We start from the raw sequence: 13268 nt of genomic DNA on the forward strand, positions 1-13268 counted from the left end.
ACTTATTGAATTTAATTGAATTTATGGATTTTAAATTTCCATAGTCGTTTAATAAATAATCTCCGTATTTAACATATTAATAAAAATTGATGATACCAAGAGTTATAATACATTTATTATGTGTACGACGATACACATAGTAAATGAGAACTTCAATTCTAACTATTAAGTACCTATATTATGATACTTACCGTATGATAAAGTTACCCATATATAAAGTAAAGAAAACGGCGAGAAATAAATACCATGTTCAATATTGACAAAGGAAGTGCAGACGATTCTGGCCTATAATAAGGGCATAACATTATAACCGAATAAAGATCGGTATCGATCACGCCGATCGTAGATAATGCGCTGTACATGGTGTGACTACAGGTCCTATAATATTATACTATTTATACTGATAGTGTTGCTGCGTGAGCATGAGACAGCTATAGGTGATAAAAAACAAATAAAAAATGTTAATAACGTTCGAAAGGAAAGTCATAATATACTATTACCGTTTGGTTCGAAGAGATAAAATATGTGATAACGAGAAAACTGCTTCTGCAGAGTTATCGAATGATTATAAATACGCGGAGAATCGTATATTATTATTTCCGGACAACAGACGCCATATATCGCCACTTAGCGATGTACACGACCGGAATGCACAGACTTATATTATTATTATTATTATTACTCGAAACAGCAATTAAGAGAAGTACGTTGAAATGTTTACCGAGAATTTATCTTGTTTGACCTTCTAACTATTGGAAAATATAAAGGAAAATAGGGCGTAATTAAAGATGTTTGTATACATGTATAAATATAATACAATGAGCTTAAGACTTCTGGAAGGGTAAAAAAAATGGAATGCAATGACAAATCGTTGAGCTTAATGACAGTAAACAAAGAAACGGAGTAAAGAAAGAGCATATTATTATTATTATAAAATCTTAATGAAACGATCGTTGGTGGGTATCTGCGGTACGAATTCCGGTTTAATTAATACTGTCTGTGTCAAACCGTTTCTGCCGGTCAGATTTGCCGCAGAAGTCTGCGGAGTCAACGAGAATAGATAATAATACAATATAATCTGATCATTTACCGTTTATCTATAATAAACGTTGACACGTGTCACGTGTGATAGTAGCTAAATCTATTCAACACTCAAAACTCGAGTTAAAACTTGAATACATCCAACTTTAAAGGGTTTCGTAGTTTTTGAAAACGAAGATTCAATAAAAGTATAATCGATATCAGTATATACAGGGGCTTTAGCACTTTTAAAACTTGTAAATCCTACAAGTAAAACATACGTATCGTAACAGTAATAATTTAAATAAGTAACAAACTAACATGTAGTATTATCCATTTACTTAACAAACACCGCGGGCTGCTGCGGCGGTAGCTAACGCCGTCACGTCCGATAACGAACCACATATTATTATTATATACGTATTATATAGTCGACGCGTCGTCGGGTCCGCGTTTCGAGGTCGTCATCGCACACGCAACACATTATAATATTTTATATTGTCCACACAATTTGCAAAGTATAACACAATAATACAATATATATATATATATATATATATGAGTTTGTTGAGTGTGTGTGTATGTGTGTGCATTATGGAAGGAAATCGCGGCACATATGGTTTTGCGTACCATTATGAAAAAAAAAACGAACAAGCCGTTCGAAATCGGTCAACGTGCGCATATTGTACTATTATCATTATTGTTGTGTGTGCATTATACTATTATAGTTTATTTGTCTCTATCTCTGTCTGTCTCTCCTATTTCGTTTTGGGACTTGGTTTTTTGTTTTGCGATTGCAAAACCCGTTGTCGCCCCGTAATGCAGGTCGTCGCAACGAGCGTAATCGGGGGGGCTCCGGCCACTATATCATTGTTTTTAAAACGCGATAACGGCGTCAAATACCTCGGAATACGTGTTTGGTTTGTGATAATATTATAATATTATTTTGTATTTACATACAGATAAAGTGCGAGCGAGTTTGTATCAATATTTATTACACACTCGGTACTCGTTACTCTCTCGCGCACGCGTATAGGAGGCGAGCAATAATATAACAGTGTTATAATATTGTCTTATGAGTATATTATACATAACGCGAGGACCGACCGAGTCTCGAAATCGACCATTGTTTGTTTTCAAGCCAGTGACAACAATCATTCCGATTTCCGACGTACCACTTATATACGTACATTATACGTATATGATATATACGTATTTAATAAAATGTAATGCATCTATATGACTACAATAATATTGCGACGATTTATAAACGACGCCGACACCGTCGTCGCGCCGTGGCGCCAAGTACTAACAACGTAACGTATAGCAAATATTATTATATCGGCCCGCTGAAAAACGCTTTCTATGAACGCGAAACCACTCGCGTGCGCCCCTCCCCCGCCCGCACCGCGGATATTACTCTCCTATCGTGATACAACGTGTCTTATATTGTTTATTATTATTATCATTATATTGTTGTATTATTATTTGTTCGTTCTTTGCGAAAACCCATCGTGTTACACGGGCGTAAAGCCTTTCTCCGCGTACGCGTGAGACTTTTCCAAAAGGAAAATAAGAAAATCGAGTACCAACTATAACTCGCACCTACCTACCCATAACCCATATAATAACTGAGTATATACACGAATGATGAAGACGTATCACCTATTATTTATTTATTATCATCGTTATTAATAACGATGAGGTTCATAAATATATATGTATATACCTGTTTTTATATGTATTTTATCGTCTCCTATTACAATGTACAGTGTATATGTAGTTTTTATTATTAAATATTGATTAAAGAGGTGCCTACTTGGAAAATAAAAATTGAAAACGACAAAAAACAACTAATTCCGTGTGACGTAAACTTACGAATTTATTATTGTCTTTTCTGTTATGTATGTGTTGGCAGCTTGTGTCAACAGACGGTTTTCTCAAAATAATTGCTATCCACGTAACATAAGGCTGTGATTATTAATTTATTCCCTGCAAGTTGTAAATATCGTTTATTGAGTTTTATTGTTATTATTGTACTACATGTTCGGAAAGTAACGCTTAATCATAATAATGATGTATAGTATATGTTTACCCATCCGCATATGAATTATTGCAGAATCGAAAAATGTATTACATACTTAAAATTCAACAAACTATATATGTTTCATTCAATAATATTTCGTTTTGTTTTAACTCATCAGCATTTTTCAGAATATATATTATTGCTTTATATAGAAATGTTTTTGTTTCAAATTTAGATACGGTGATGTCACAGTTAGACATACCATATACTGTAATAGTGTATATATTATACTTGTTTTACCCGAATCGTGGATTTATTAGGTATCGCATATTTCTACAAATACATAATATATTATAATATTGGATTGTTGACAGTTGATGCGACTCTTAATAATATATACAATGAATATTTATAACAATATATATGCATTCGGTAAACTAAACTCCAATGACAAATTTTTTAGAAGGTTATTGACATTTTATTTATATAATACACACCATAAAATAGTTAAGTATAACAAACTCCATGTATAGTTTATTGATATAACCGTGGGTATAATATTACAAAATAATAATATTGTATTATTAATAATTATTGCATATGTAACAGTTATATAAGTTATGTCAAATTTAGATCTAAAGCTCTTAAAAAATAATAATATAAACATATTACTTATATAAGTTGACGGAGTGACAAATAATTTTACTGTTTATGGGTGCAATTTAATATAAAATAAAATTAGTTATTACATCGCTATAACCTAAGTGTATCTATCGTATAGTCTCGTAGCCTTAATAGAAGACGCTAAACGGCTAAACCCACATAATATTGTCTCTATCTTACATTTTTACAAACAACATGGCAAATTTTCGTTCTGTAGAATCAATTTTGTGTGTCTAGTTTAAATGTTACACTGGTCGGTGAAATGATGTATTGTCACACTTAAAGGTAAGAACATTATCTGTGTTCTCTTATACTTTAATTTTTAAGTGAACTTCATGAAACTAGGTTCACTATAAAATTTCGATTTTTAAATTTTTTTTTTACAAGATCTAAATCGCATTATTCTATACCTCAAATCAAACTATTAAACACATATATTGCATACAAATCACAAATCATTGTTGCGTCACACCTCGTTCGTCCATTTCCGTGAGTCGTTCGTTATTCGCATATCAGTCACGATGTACATATATCATAAACATTATATCATCCGCATATTCACTCAGAACTATATTTGATCAATATAGGAACCGTAATGAGGAGAGTATATTTTTTATTCTCGCCTTATTGCATATTTATTGTTTGATTTTCTAACCGTAAACAATATTAGTGACAATATATATCAAACATTTCGAATATCACGAGTTGATTGAAAAAACGTAAGTCCTAGATACCTACCACGCGAATTTTTACCAAATGATTTTTTATCATATACTTTAATATTCTTTTTATTACATATGTTTTTCACGACCACGTACTTATTTTATTATCTAACGTATAAACAAATAATTAATTACATATAATACGTATGAAATATGCGTGGTATAATATAACATTATACACGAATTATGAATAGTCTATATTAATATATTGTATGTACTTATATACATATATATGTGTTATAAAAACAATCTCGAAGCCAGTTTCTATGTATTATATTATATGCTTGAATTATCTTCATCGTACACAAAATTACCGTCATTTAATAAGTGGTTTCGCGTGAATACTACATAATATAATATAATATATATAGCATATATACCAGTAGTCTAAAATTTGTATTATTTTTGCGAATATTTATAATATTATTATTAAACTCGTGGGTTGAACGAAGATAGATAACTAAAACTGGATGGATATATATTATAATAAACAGACATAAACAGCATGGCTAATACATTTTTTTTGAGATGGTCAATAAAATAATATTACGTAATAAAGCCCGTCTTAATCGAAAGATACATAAACGTTTCCACTTAAACACAATAATATGATATACATTAAACATAACATGATATTACTCGCTATGGCATTATAAACAAGTGTGTGTGTTGTTGTTATTACTATTATATTAACAGCAGTAGCCAGTAACATTATAATACAATATTATTATTATACGTCTTATATCAGGAACATAGCTGTTTTAGCTGTTTTAGTGCTCCAGTGGAATTTAATCAAAAATAATATTCGCGTACATCATAATATTATCTTGGTTAAAAAATGCGGGCAGATCAAATTATGATTTCTGTTGTACGTTCATATCAAAACCTGTTTCTCCTGAATTATCTTAAGTTATTTTTAACAGCACATGATAAACGCAAAAAAATTTTGTTTTTGACTACATTATAACAACAGCGGTGATGATATCAAAAGTTATGGACATACCACATACATTATGAATCATAATACATCTCGTTTCCTAATTACAGCGACGGGTGCACTTTCATACGTTTTTTTTTATCCGAGCCACGTTACGTTTTAAAACATTTTATATTTAAAAGAGTGATTCGAATACAATGTAGCACAGGCATTCGAGACTGGACTTTTAAGTTTTAAAAATGGCTCATTTAAAAACCGTAAGAGTTTTCCATCCATGTTATATTAGGTTGTAAATTCAATAACTACACTGTTACAGTGTTAAATTTTATTTATGTTAAATTAAATATCCAAAGTAAAATTTTAAAAATCGTTATTACTTTATTATGTAATGGGATTTACGGTGACAAAAATGGCATAATACATTCTGTACATGATATTATATTATTATTTATCTGTCACATCTTGGGAATTTCAACAACTACTGTAGGATCGTGCCAAAACCATATAACAACGAATAACCTATCTTGTGCGCGTCATATCATGTATATTTTATCCTGTATCGATTCTATAATAACGCACATTTTCAGTTGAAAATTTCTTTCGTCGTATCGGGTATACGATTGTCCGTCGTTAAAAATGACAGTTAAATTAGATAGATAATACGTATACCTAGTAGATTATAGACTACTGCACATATTTTGAGTATAAGTACCTTGTATCTACCATTGTTACAATTTTTGGTTTAACTTCTAAAATTTATTGCGTAATTCACGTATTTGTGGGTATTTCGATAAGAATTTCAATGCTGACACAGATTCCATTTTCACTAATATTATTATTATTACCTACGTTAATATGCTAGGACGTATAATATAATAAAATAATAATATTACAAGTAGGCATTATAACCAAGCGGATGTCGAGAACTATATAGTATATATACATAATACACAAATATATATACACGTGCTCCTCTACCTACGGTACGAACAAAAAGCATATACTCGTACCTATTCAATACATATATATATATTTTTTTTTTTATGTAACTCGTGCCTGTTGTTATTGGGCACCTACATAGTATATACCTCTAATTATATGTATACATATTTATTTTAACTCATCTGAGAACAATTACGTTGCCCTCCCGTAATAATATATATTGTATCCGTTATAAAAATCGGTAAAAATACTATCATTTACTTGACTATCGACACTTTCACAAAACCGGAAAGCTAAGAAAATAATAATTCTCTGTTGTACGTCCATGAAATATAATAATAACCTATATACCTATAATATATATATATATATATACGGATGCATTTCAAATGTATAATAACAATAATAATGCGATTGTTTGTTATACATTTTACGTTGTGATATCCTCTTCGCCACGAAACAATTATGTCGTAACAGTAGCTAACGAAAATATTGATAATGATAATATTAATTGCCGTATTCGCGTGTGTACCTCGGGCAATTGGATAGTGCCTCTGCATTCTCTGCAGCATCCTGAATTCGCGTTTATATCATGGGCCACAAAAATGTGTATGTTAATAGTAATAAAAAAATACTTAAGAAAAATGATATGAAGTTTAAAAAACACTTTTGCAAAATCTTAGTAAAACAGTATAGATACTACTAAAAAGATAAATGAGTACTCAATTTTATGAAAAAACTGAAGAAATCGGTCTGCTATATAGTAGCCTGCAGTAGGTATCGAATGAATGCATCGTCATTGAGTAGATTATTCAAAAAATGGATGTGTTAAATCTAAATTTAATGATAAATCAGTGTAGGTATATACAATGTAAAATGTTTTTGAAGACGTCTGATAGCCACTATTTCTAAGCATCATGTTTTTATAATTTATATTTATAATATAATAGTTATTATTAATTATAATAAATAAATAGATGTTACAACAATAATTAGAATAAAATAACTTAGATCGTTTTTTCGAATTATTAAATTTTGTAAAAATTTAAATTTATTATGTATTTTTATATTTGTATAAAAATAACTGATGAGGGTTCTTCTATAAGTATTCAAGATTTTTGATCGAGCATTAAATTGAATCAATACAGCATAAAATAAATATATTAGTATAAATTATAACTTGATACTTACATACATGAATACATGTTTGATAATACTTTAAAATCTATATTATTTTCGGTGTTATTTGCTAATATTATTCAGTAATAAGAACACTATTCGTATACTTTTACTCAACTATAATAAAATTCTTATTCGGAGCACCTATGTTAGTTAATAAAAGTTAATTAAAGTCACGTCATATATTATATTATTATTAATGAATTCGTTATTTTGTACTTTACACTCGGCTAATAATTTATTCATTATATTCACGACTACGAAACGAGTTGAGTATTTTGCTGAGTATATCAATGCAATTGTGAACAGTTCTAGATGACGGGGATCATATTATAATATGATTATTTTAGAATTTTATTGCAGCACTGCTATTCGTTTCCGTGCACGTATAAATTTATTTATTTGTTGAAACGGGTTCAAGCTGCAACCGGACATATCGGACGGGAGTATTTATTATTTAATAACAAATTAATATATCATGACAAAAAAAAAATCAATAAATAATGGCCAATAGGTATTAGTCCGCATTCTTGGGTTACCTACCTAGTACCAATAAATTAAAATATATTTTCTATATCTATATTAAATTGCAGTAGCTGGTGCAATTGTGAGCTTGGCAATATTTAATTAATAATATTATTAAGTGTACTTAACAAAAACAGTTAATTATGATGATTTGGTAGAACTGTATATAAGTGCCTAAAGTACCGTATATAATGCGATACGCTAAGTATAGCATTATGCGTAATCCCACGATATTTTGCGATTTGTTAGCTGACATTTAGAAACCAAAACCCTTACAAATTCTAAGCTTGCGTTTTGTTATATAATATATATATACCCAATATGCTTAATGAATATAAATCATTATGATTATTATTAGCTGCTTAGTCATGTCGTAACTGTGAATTTATTTGTAATAGTATATGTGTATTTTAATAGACACGTTGCGTATGTTCAGATAATCGTCATTTGTCAATAGGTGTTATCTTTTATCTATACGGTTGATTATTGTGTTCCTCGCACATGATATCTACATTAAGGTATGCATTATGCATGTATTCAGTACTTATATTACGGTAGACCCAAATCGAGTGTTAAACATAAACTACTATTGACTGATGAAGACGACTATTTTATTTTATTTTTCATTTTATGTAACATTATGTAAATTAAAATTGTAAATGCACCTTTAGCCACCCTCTTGTATATTTACTTATTCATGCATTGTTAATGTATAATTCTTTATACAGAATTATTATTTACTATAGTTACTACCCACTATAGTGGCCGTGAATTGAATTTAGTATAATCATGTGAAATCAAAATATTTTCAATCGATCTTTTTATTTTCAAAGTATTATTTGTGATTCGATTACCTATTGTTAGTATGTGCATAGTGATGTTCTGTATGTATAAATGTATTATTATATGCAAGTGGATATGGCAATGACTTTTTTCTTTTTTTTTCGTTTGCACCGTTGGACTTGTTCGAATCCGAGTATAATATAACGAGTTATTCAATTATTTATACTCGTAATAAATATTATTAAAGGTAATAACGCCTCGTATGCGCTAAATATTTTTTTAAACTCCAATTTTATAAGCCGTTTTTGAATTAAAAATATACTTCGCGATTATTATTTTTTTATTTTTTCAAATACATATAACTGTTGTTATTATTACTTTACGTCTCTACGATTCACTATAGTGAATCTATACCTATATCCCTATACTCGTCATAATATTATATTTTTATATTGGGCGCGTCGTGTACCTACCTAAATAATATGCATATTATGATGGTGTTCACGTTTTTTCACCAAGAGAAAAATATTGTAGTTAACGGGCTCTGAATATAATCTAGATTATAACATTATACACTCGAAATATGATTACGATAAAAACAAAAAATTATCATAAGTCGAACAGTATTTTTTTACGTAGGTTGAGGCGCTTTTCTAGAAATCCCGGTTTCGATCATGTATAAACCTATTTAGAAATGTACACCGCGTGAGGGTTCGATTACACAACATATTCGATCGTTCCAAATACTCCAAACCAATTACTTTTAATTTATTCGTTATGTCTAGTTTAAATATTTTTAATATGATTTTTAAAAATTCTTCGGACGTCTATTATGCGCATAATATTTAATTGGTACAAAGTTGAATGAATATTTACTATGTTAAAAAATATAAATAATCTATGTATAGGTATAATTAAGTCTATTAGAAGTAATTCTAATTACTGAATAAACATATTGTACACTATACTAACTTTAATCTGCATTGTAAATTATAGTTAGGTCTTATCAATAAAACCGTGCCTAAATAAAAATGTACTTAATGAATATAATACGAATATTCTATATTGTAAAGGAGCTTTTATGAAATTAAATTAAAAAATAATTTTCCGCATGTCGCACTGTTTCATATAAGTATAAGATTATGCCACTGAGGTTTAAATTTAAAATTCTGAGTGAATATGTTACCATGTTTTAAAAATGACTATAATTTTAAACATTAAATTAGTACTAAAATAGTATCGTACTTCCAATTAATATAGCGGATTTTAAATTTGGAAAACATTATTATTTTTAATTGTAACATTACGGATATTATGTATACAATACTACAAATTAAAATGTCTGAATTACAAAATTATAATTGCACTGTATAATATAATAACGTAAGACTAGTAAGAGCATTTCACATTACTTGTGGACTGTGGTTATGAATTTTAATGTTTTGTCCTAATTCTCATTAATTAATATGAAATGGTTGTTATAATAAGGCGCATAATACAAATCATCTATGCGTTACAATATATATACATTATACAGCAATTATTACTCCAGAGAACCACAGTCCACAATAAATTTGAAACCTACTTTAATCAGTGCGTAATAGTACAGGCTATAAAGTTCATTACGTCATATATCTATGAAATAATAATTATTTACAATCATAATTTAAGTGATAATGTAGTATTTATATGCTATATGGACGAGATGCGGGATATGATAATGACACTAATATTTTTGATTTTTTCTCAACTCTTAAACAAAATACATTTATTTAATTTAAAATTTAAATACATCAAATGTCACTATAATTTTGTTGCTTCAAATTTATACGAACGTTTATTTTTAGGCGTTTTACGTAGATTTTCTAATTAAGTAGACACATTAAATGGTTGTTTAAATAAACGGGGAATCTAGTTTATCGATATACTTGAATCAATATTGTCATATGGTTCTTAGATTACATTTTTGAATCTATTAATACATTTTTAAATTAAAATTGTTTTTTATTAATTAAGTTACTTATATACGTATTGTATAGGATGAGATATGGTATAAGTATAAATAATATTATACTATAGATTTTGTTAATCGTAGTTTTGATGGAACCTATTCATTAATCACAAATCCGACAAAGTATTTTAAAAAACATGTGCACTGTTTTACATTCATACTATGTTAACTTATAATACAATAATAATAATTAATTATCCACTTATTCCACTTTGCCTTTTATTAGAACAAAACCCAATCCAAATATTTTAAGCCCACCATTTTTTAAAATATTAGACAATAAAACACAAATAAAATATCTATACGAAGTAACACTCACTGTTTTCATAACGTAATCACATGAACAGTCATTATGTTATATAATATAATATTAAATTTATTATTTATAGTTTATACAATATGTTTTGGCTGCATATCTGCTCACTAATTTCTGGCATCTTTTCAGTTGTCATAACGAAACTCGTTCAACGGTTCTCGGGTTCTCTGTGTAGTTATACTCTTAAAATATTTTGCGTAAAAATCATTTCCGTGTTGTGATACCAGCTAATTCATTGGTTATTTATTGTATACAGTATACTTGCGTGTATAGTCGCGATTCTAATGTCACTGGTACTGTGGTATAAAATTTAACAATCAGTATCGGTCTCAACTCACCCATTATGTGTGATAATTTTGGATATTATACATTATTGTATTGCAATAGGTTATATTTATGAAGCTAATTATAATCTCGTCAACAGTTGTATCAATTCTCATTATTCGAACAATGAACAATATGGAACAGAAGTTGTACATAAATGGCATATAATTCTTTTGACTCATCTCAAAATAATTGAGATTTGTGTAACAGACACGAGCATTGAATATACATTTGTTGTATTGTAAACGTTTTAGTCAATTGAAGCCAATCAAGTAAACGTGACCTCTTCTAGAAACGTTGTTTTCTATTTTTTGATGGGTGTACATAAAAATATATTATTTTTACTATAGGCATATTAAAGTAATACCAGATAGTACATAGTACATAGGTACTATTTAGTTATTCTTATCTTGTTATATTATAATGTATTTATATATAAGTTTATTAACCAACTTAAAGTATAATGTTTTACATAGGTACCTTTTTGTATTTATATTCATATTATGTTCCAACTATAATGTTGTGTTATTTTTTCTTTTGTGCTCACATATTATATTGTCGTCTATGTTAAAGTATATTTTATTTTATTTTTTTATCGCAGTAGGTATATTACAATAATTTACATCTGAACTAATGGAATAGAAAGTAAGAAAAAAATGGTGTTTTGTTGTTATAGCGTCGATTGCCGTGAAATGAGTCAGGATTATTGGTTTTGTTACACATAGTGTATTGCTTAATTATATTTAAATATATCAATATTTATAGTCATAGATAGAAACCTGGTACCTGGATTTCTTTACTATTTAGACTTTGACCTATAAAAAACAAATCATAGTGGATCTTAAAAATACATATCTCATGTTTGCTTTTTAGAGAATAAAAGTAAAATCAAAGTTTAAGTAAACGTTTACCGATTAGTGATATCTTATACGTTACCGTATGTGTACATTTGAGGAGTATTAGTCTTCGGAGAATTGATAAATACTTGATAAGTATATTTTATTCAAACATTCAAACAATTATATAAAACTAATATTATTAGGACAATTGAAAAAAATAAAATAATGTTTTATCATTTATTATAATATTAAAACAATAAAACATACTTACTAAAGAATTTGTTAACATTATTCACGCGATGATGTCAAAGTACAAGTACATGTTATTATTTACACTGAATTTGCATTATTCCTAATAATCGTTGCGTCTATACAGTCAACAAGTATAGAAGTCTATTCTAGCAATCTATAGCCTCTATATATTACAAAATAATAAAAGATTAATACTGAATTGAGCATTTGAGCGTACAAACTTACAACTATGGTATTGACCGAACATTGCGATTCGCGCTTAGCGTTGGTATATCATATATTTGGATTTGATTTCGCATTCTTAAACTCTATCATATAATATCATATTATTACTACAACGATTAAGCTACTCAAAATCGAAAATCACAACATCTACACTGCTGAGCTGCAGGTGTTTTTGCTTGTATATCTATATTATATCGATGCACATCGTCCCAAAAATAACGACCGTGAAAAAATACCAGTGGACCACCGTGAACTTTTCTTTAGGCACGCCGCGGCCGCCGCACGGACACTAAACAAAACGAAATCATTTATCTTAAATTTTTTCTCCACAAAATGGCATTAGGTATCCAACCGAGCCTTTTAAACGCGCAAACCGAGATCGGAATTCATTCGAATATTCTCAAAAACGTTTGCCGGAGTGAAACGGCTGAAAAGGGGTGGTCCGCCGGAGGAGACCGCGCGCCGTGGTGTATGGCGACCGATTTTTTGTCGCGTGACGGGCGG

General features: G+C 29.1%; 1 protein-coding gene across 6 annotated transcripts in view; it reads left to right on the plus strand.

The window, feature by feature from the left end:
• Nucleotides 1-13268, plus strand: part of LOC114124360 (protein Shroom) — a 165957-nt gene that overhangs the window by 55485 nt on the left and 97204 nt on the right. The gene's annotated exons all lie outside the window — the stretch shown is intronic.

This window comes from Aphis gossypii, chromosome 2 (genome assembly GCF_020184175.1).
Source record: "Aphis gossypii isolate Hap1 chromosome 2, ASM2018417v2, whole genome shotgun sequence".
Classification (NCBI taxonomy): domain Eukaryota; kingdom Metazoa; phylum Arthropoda; class Insecta; order Hemiptera; family Aphididae; genus Aphis; species Aphis gossypii.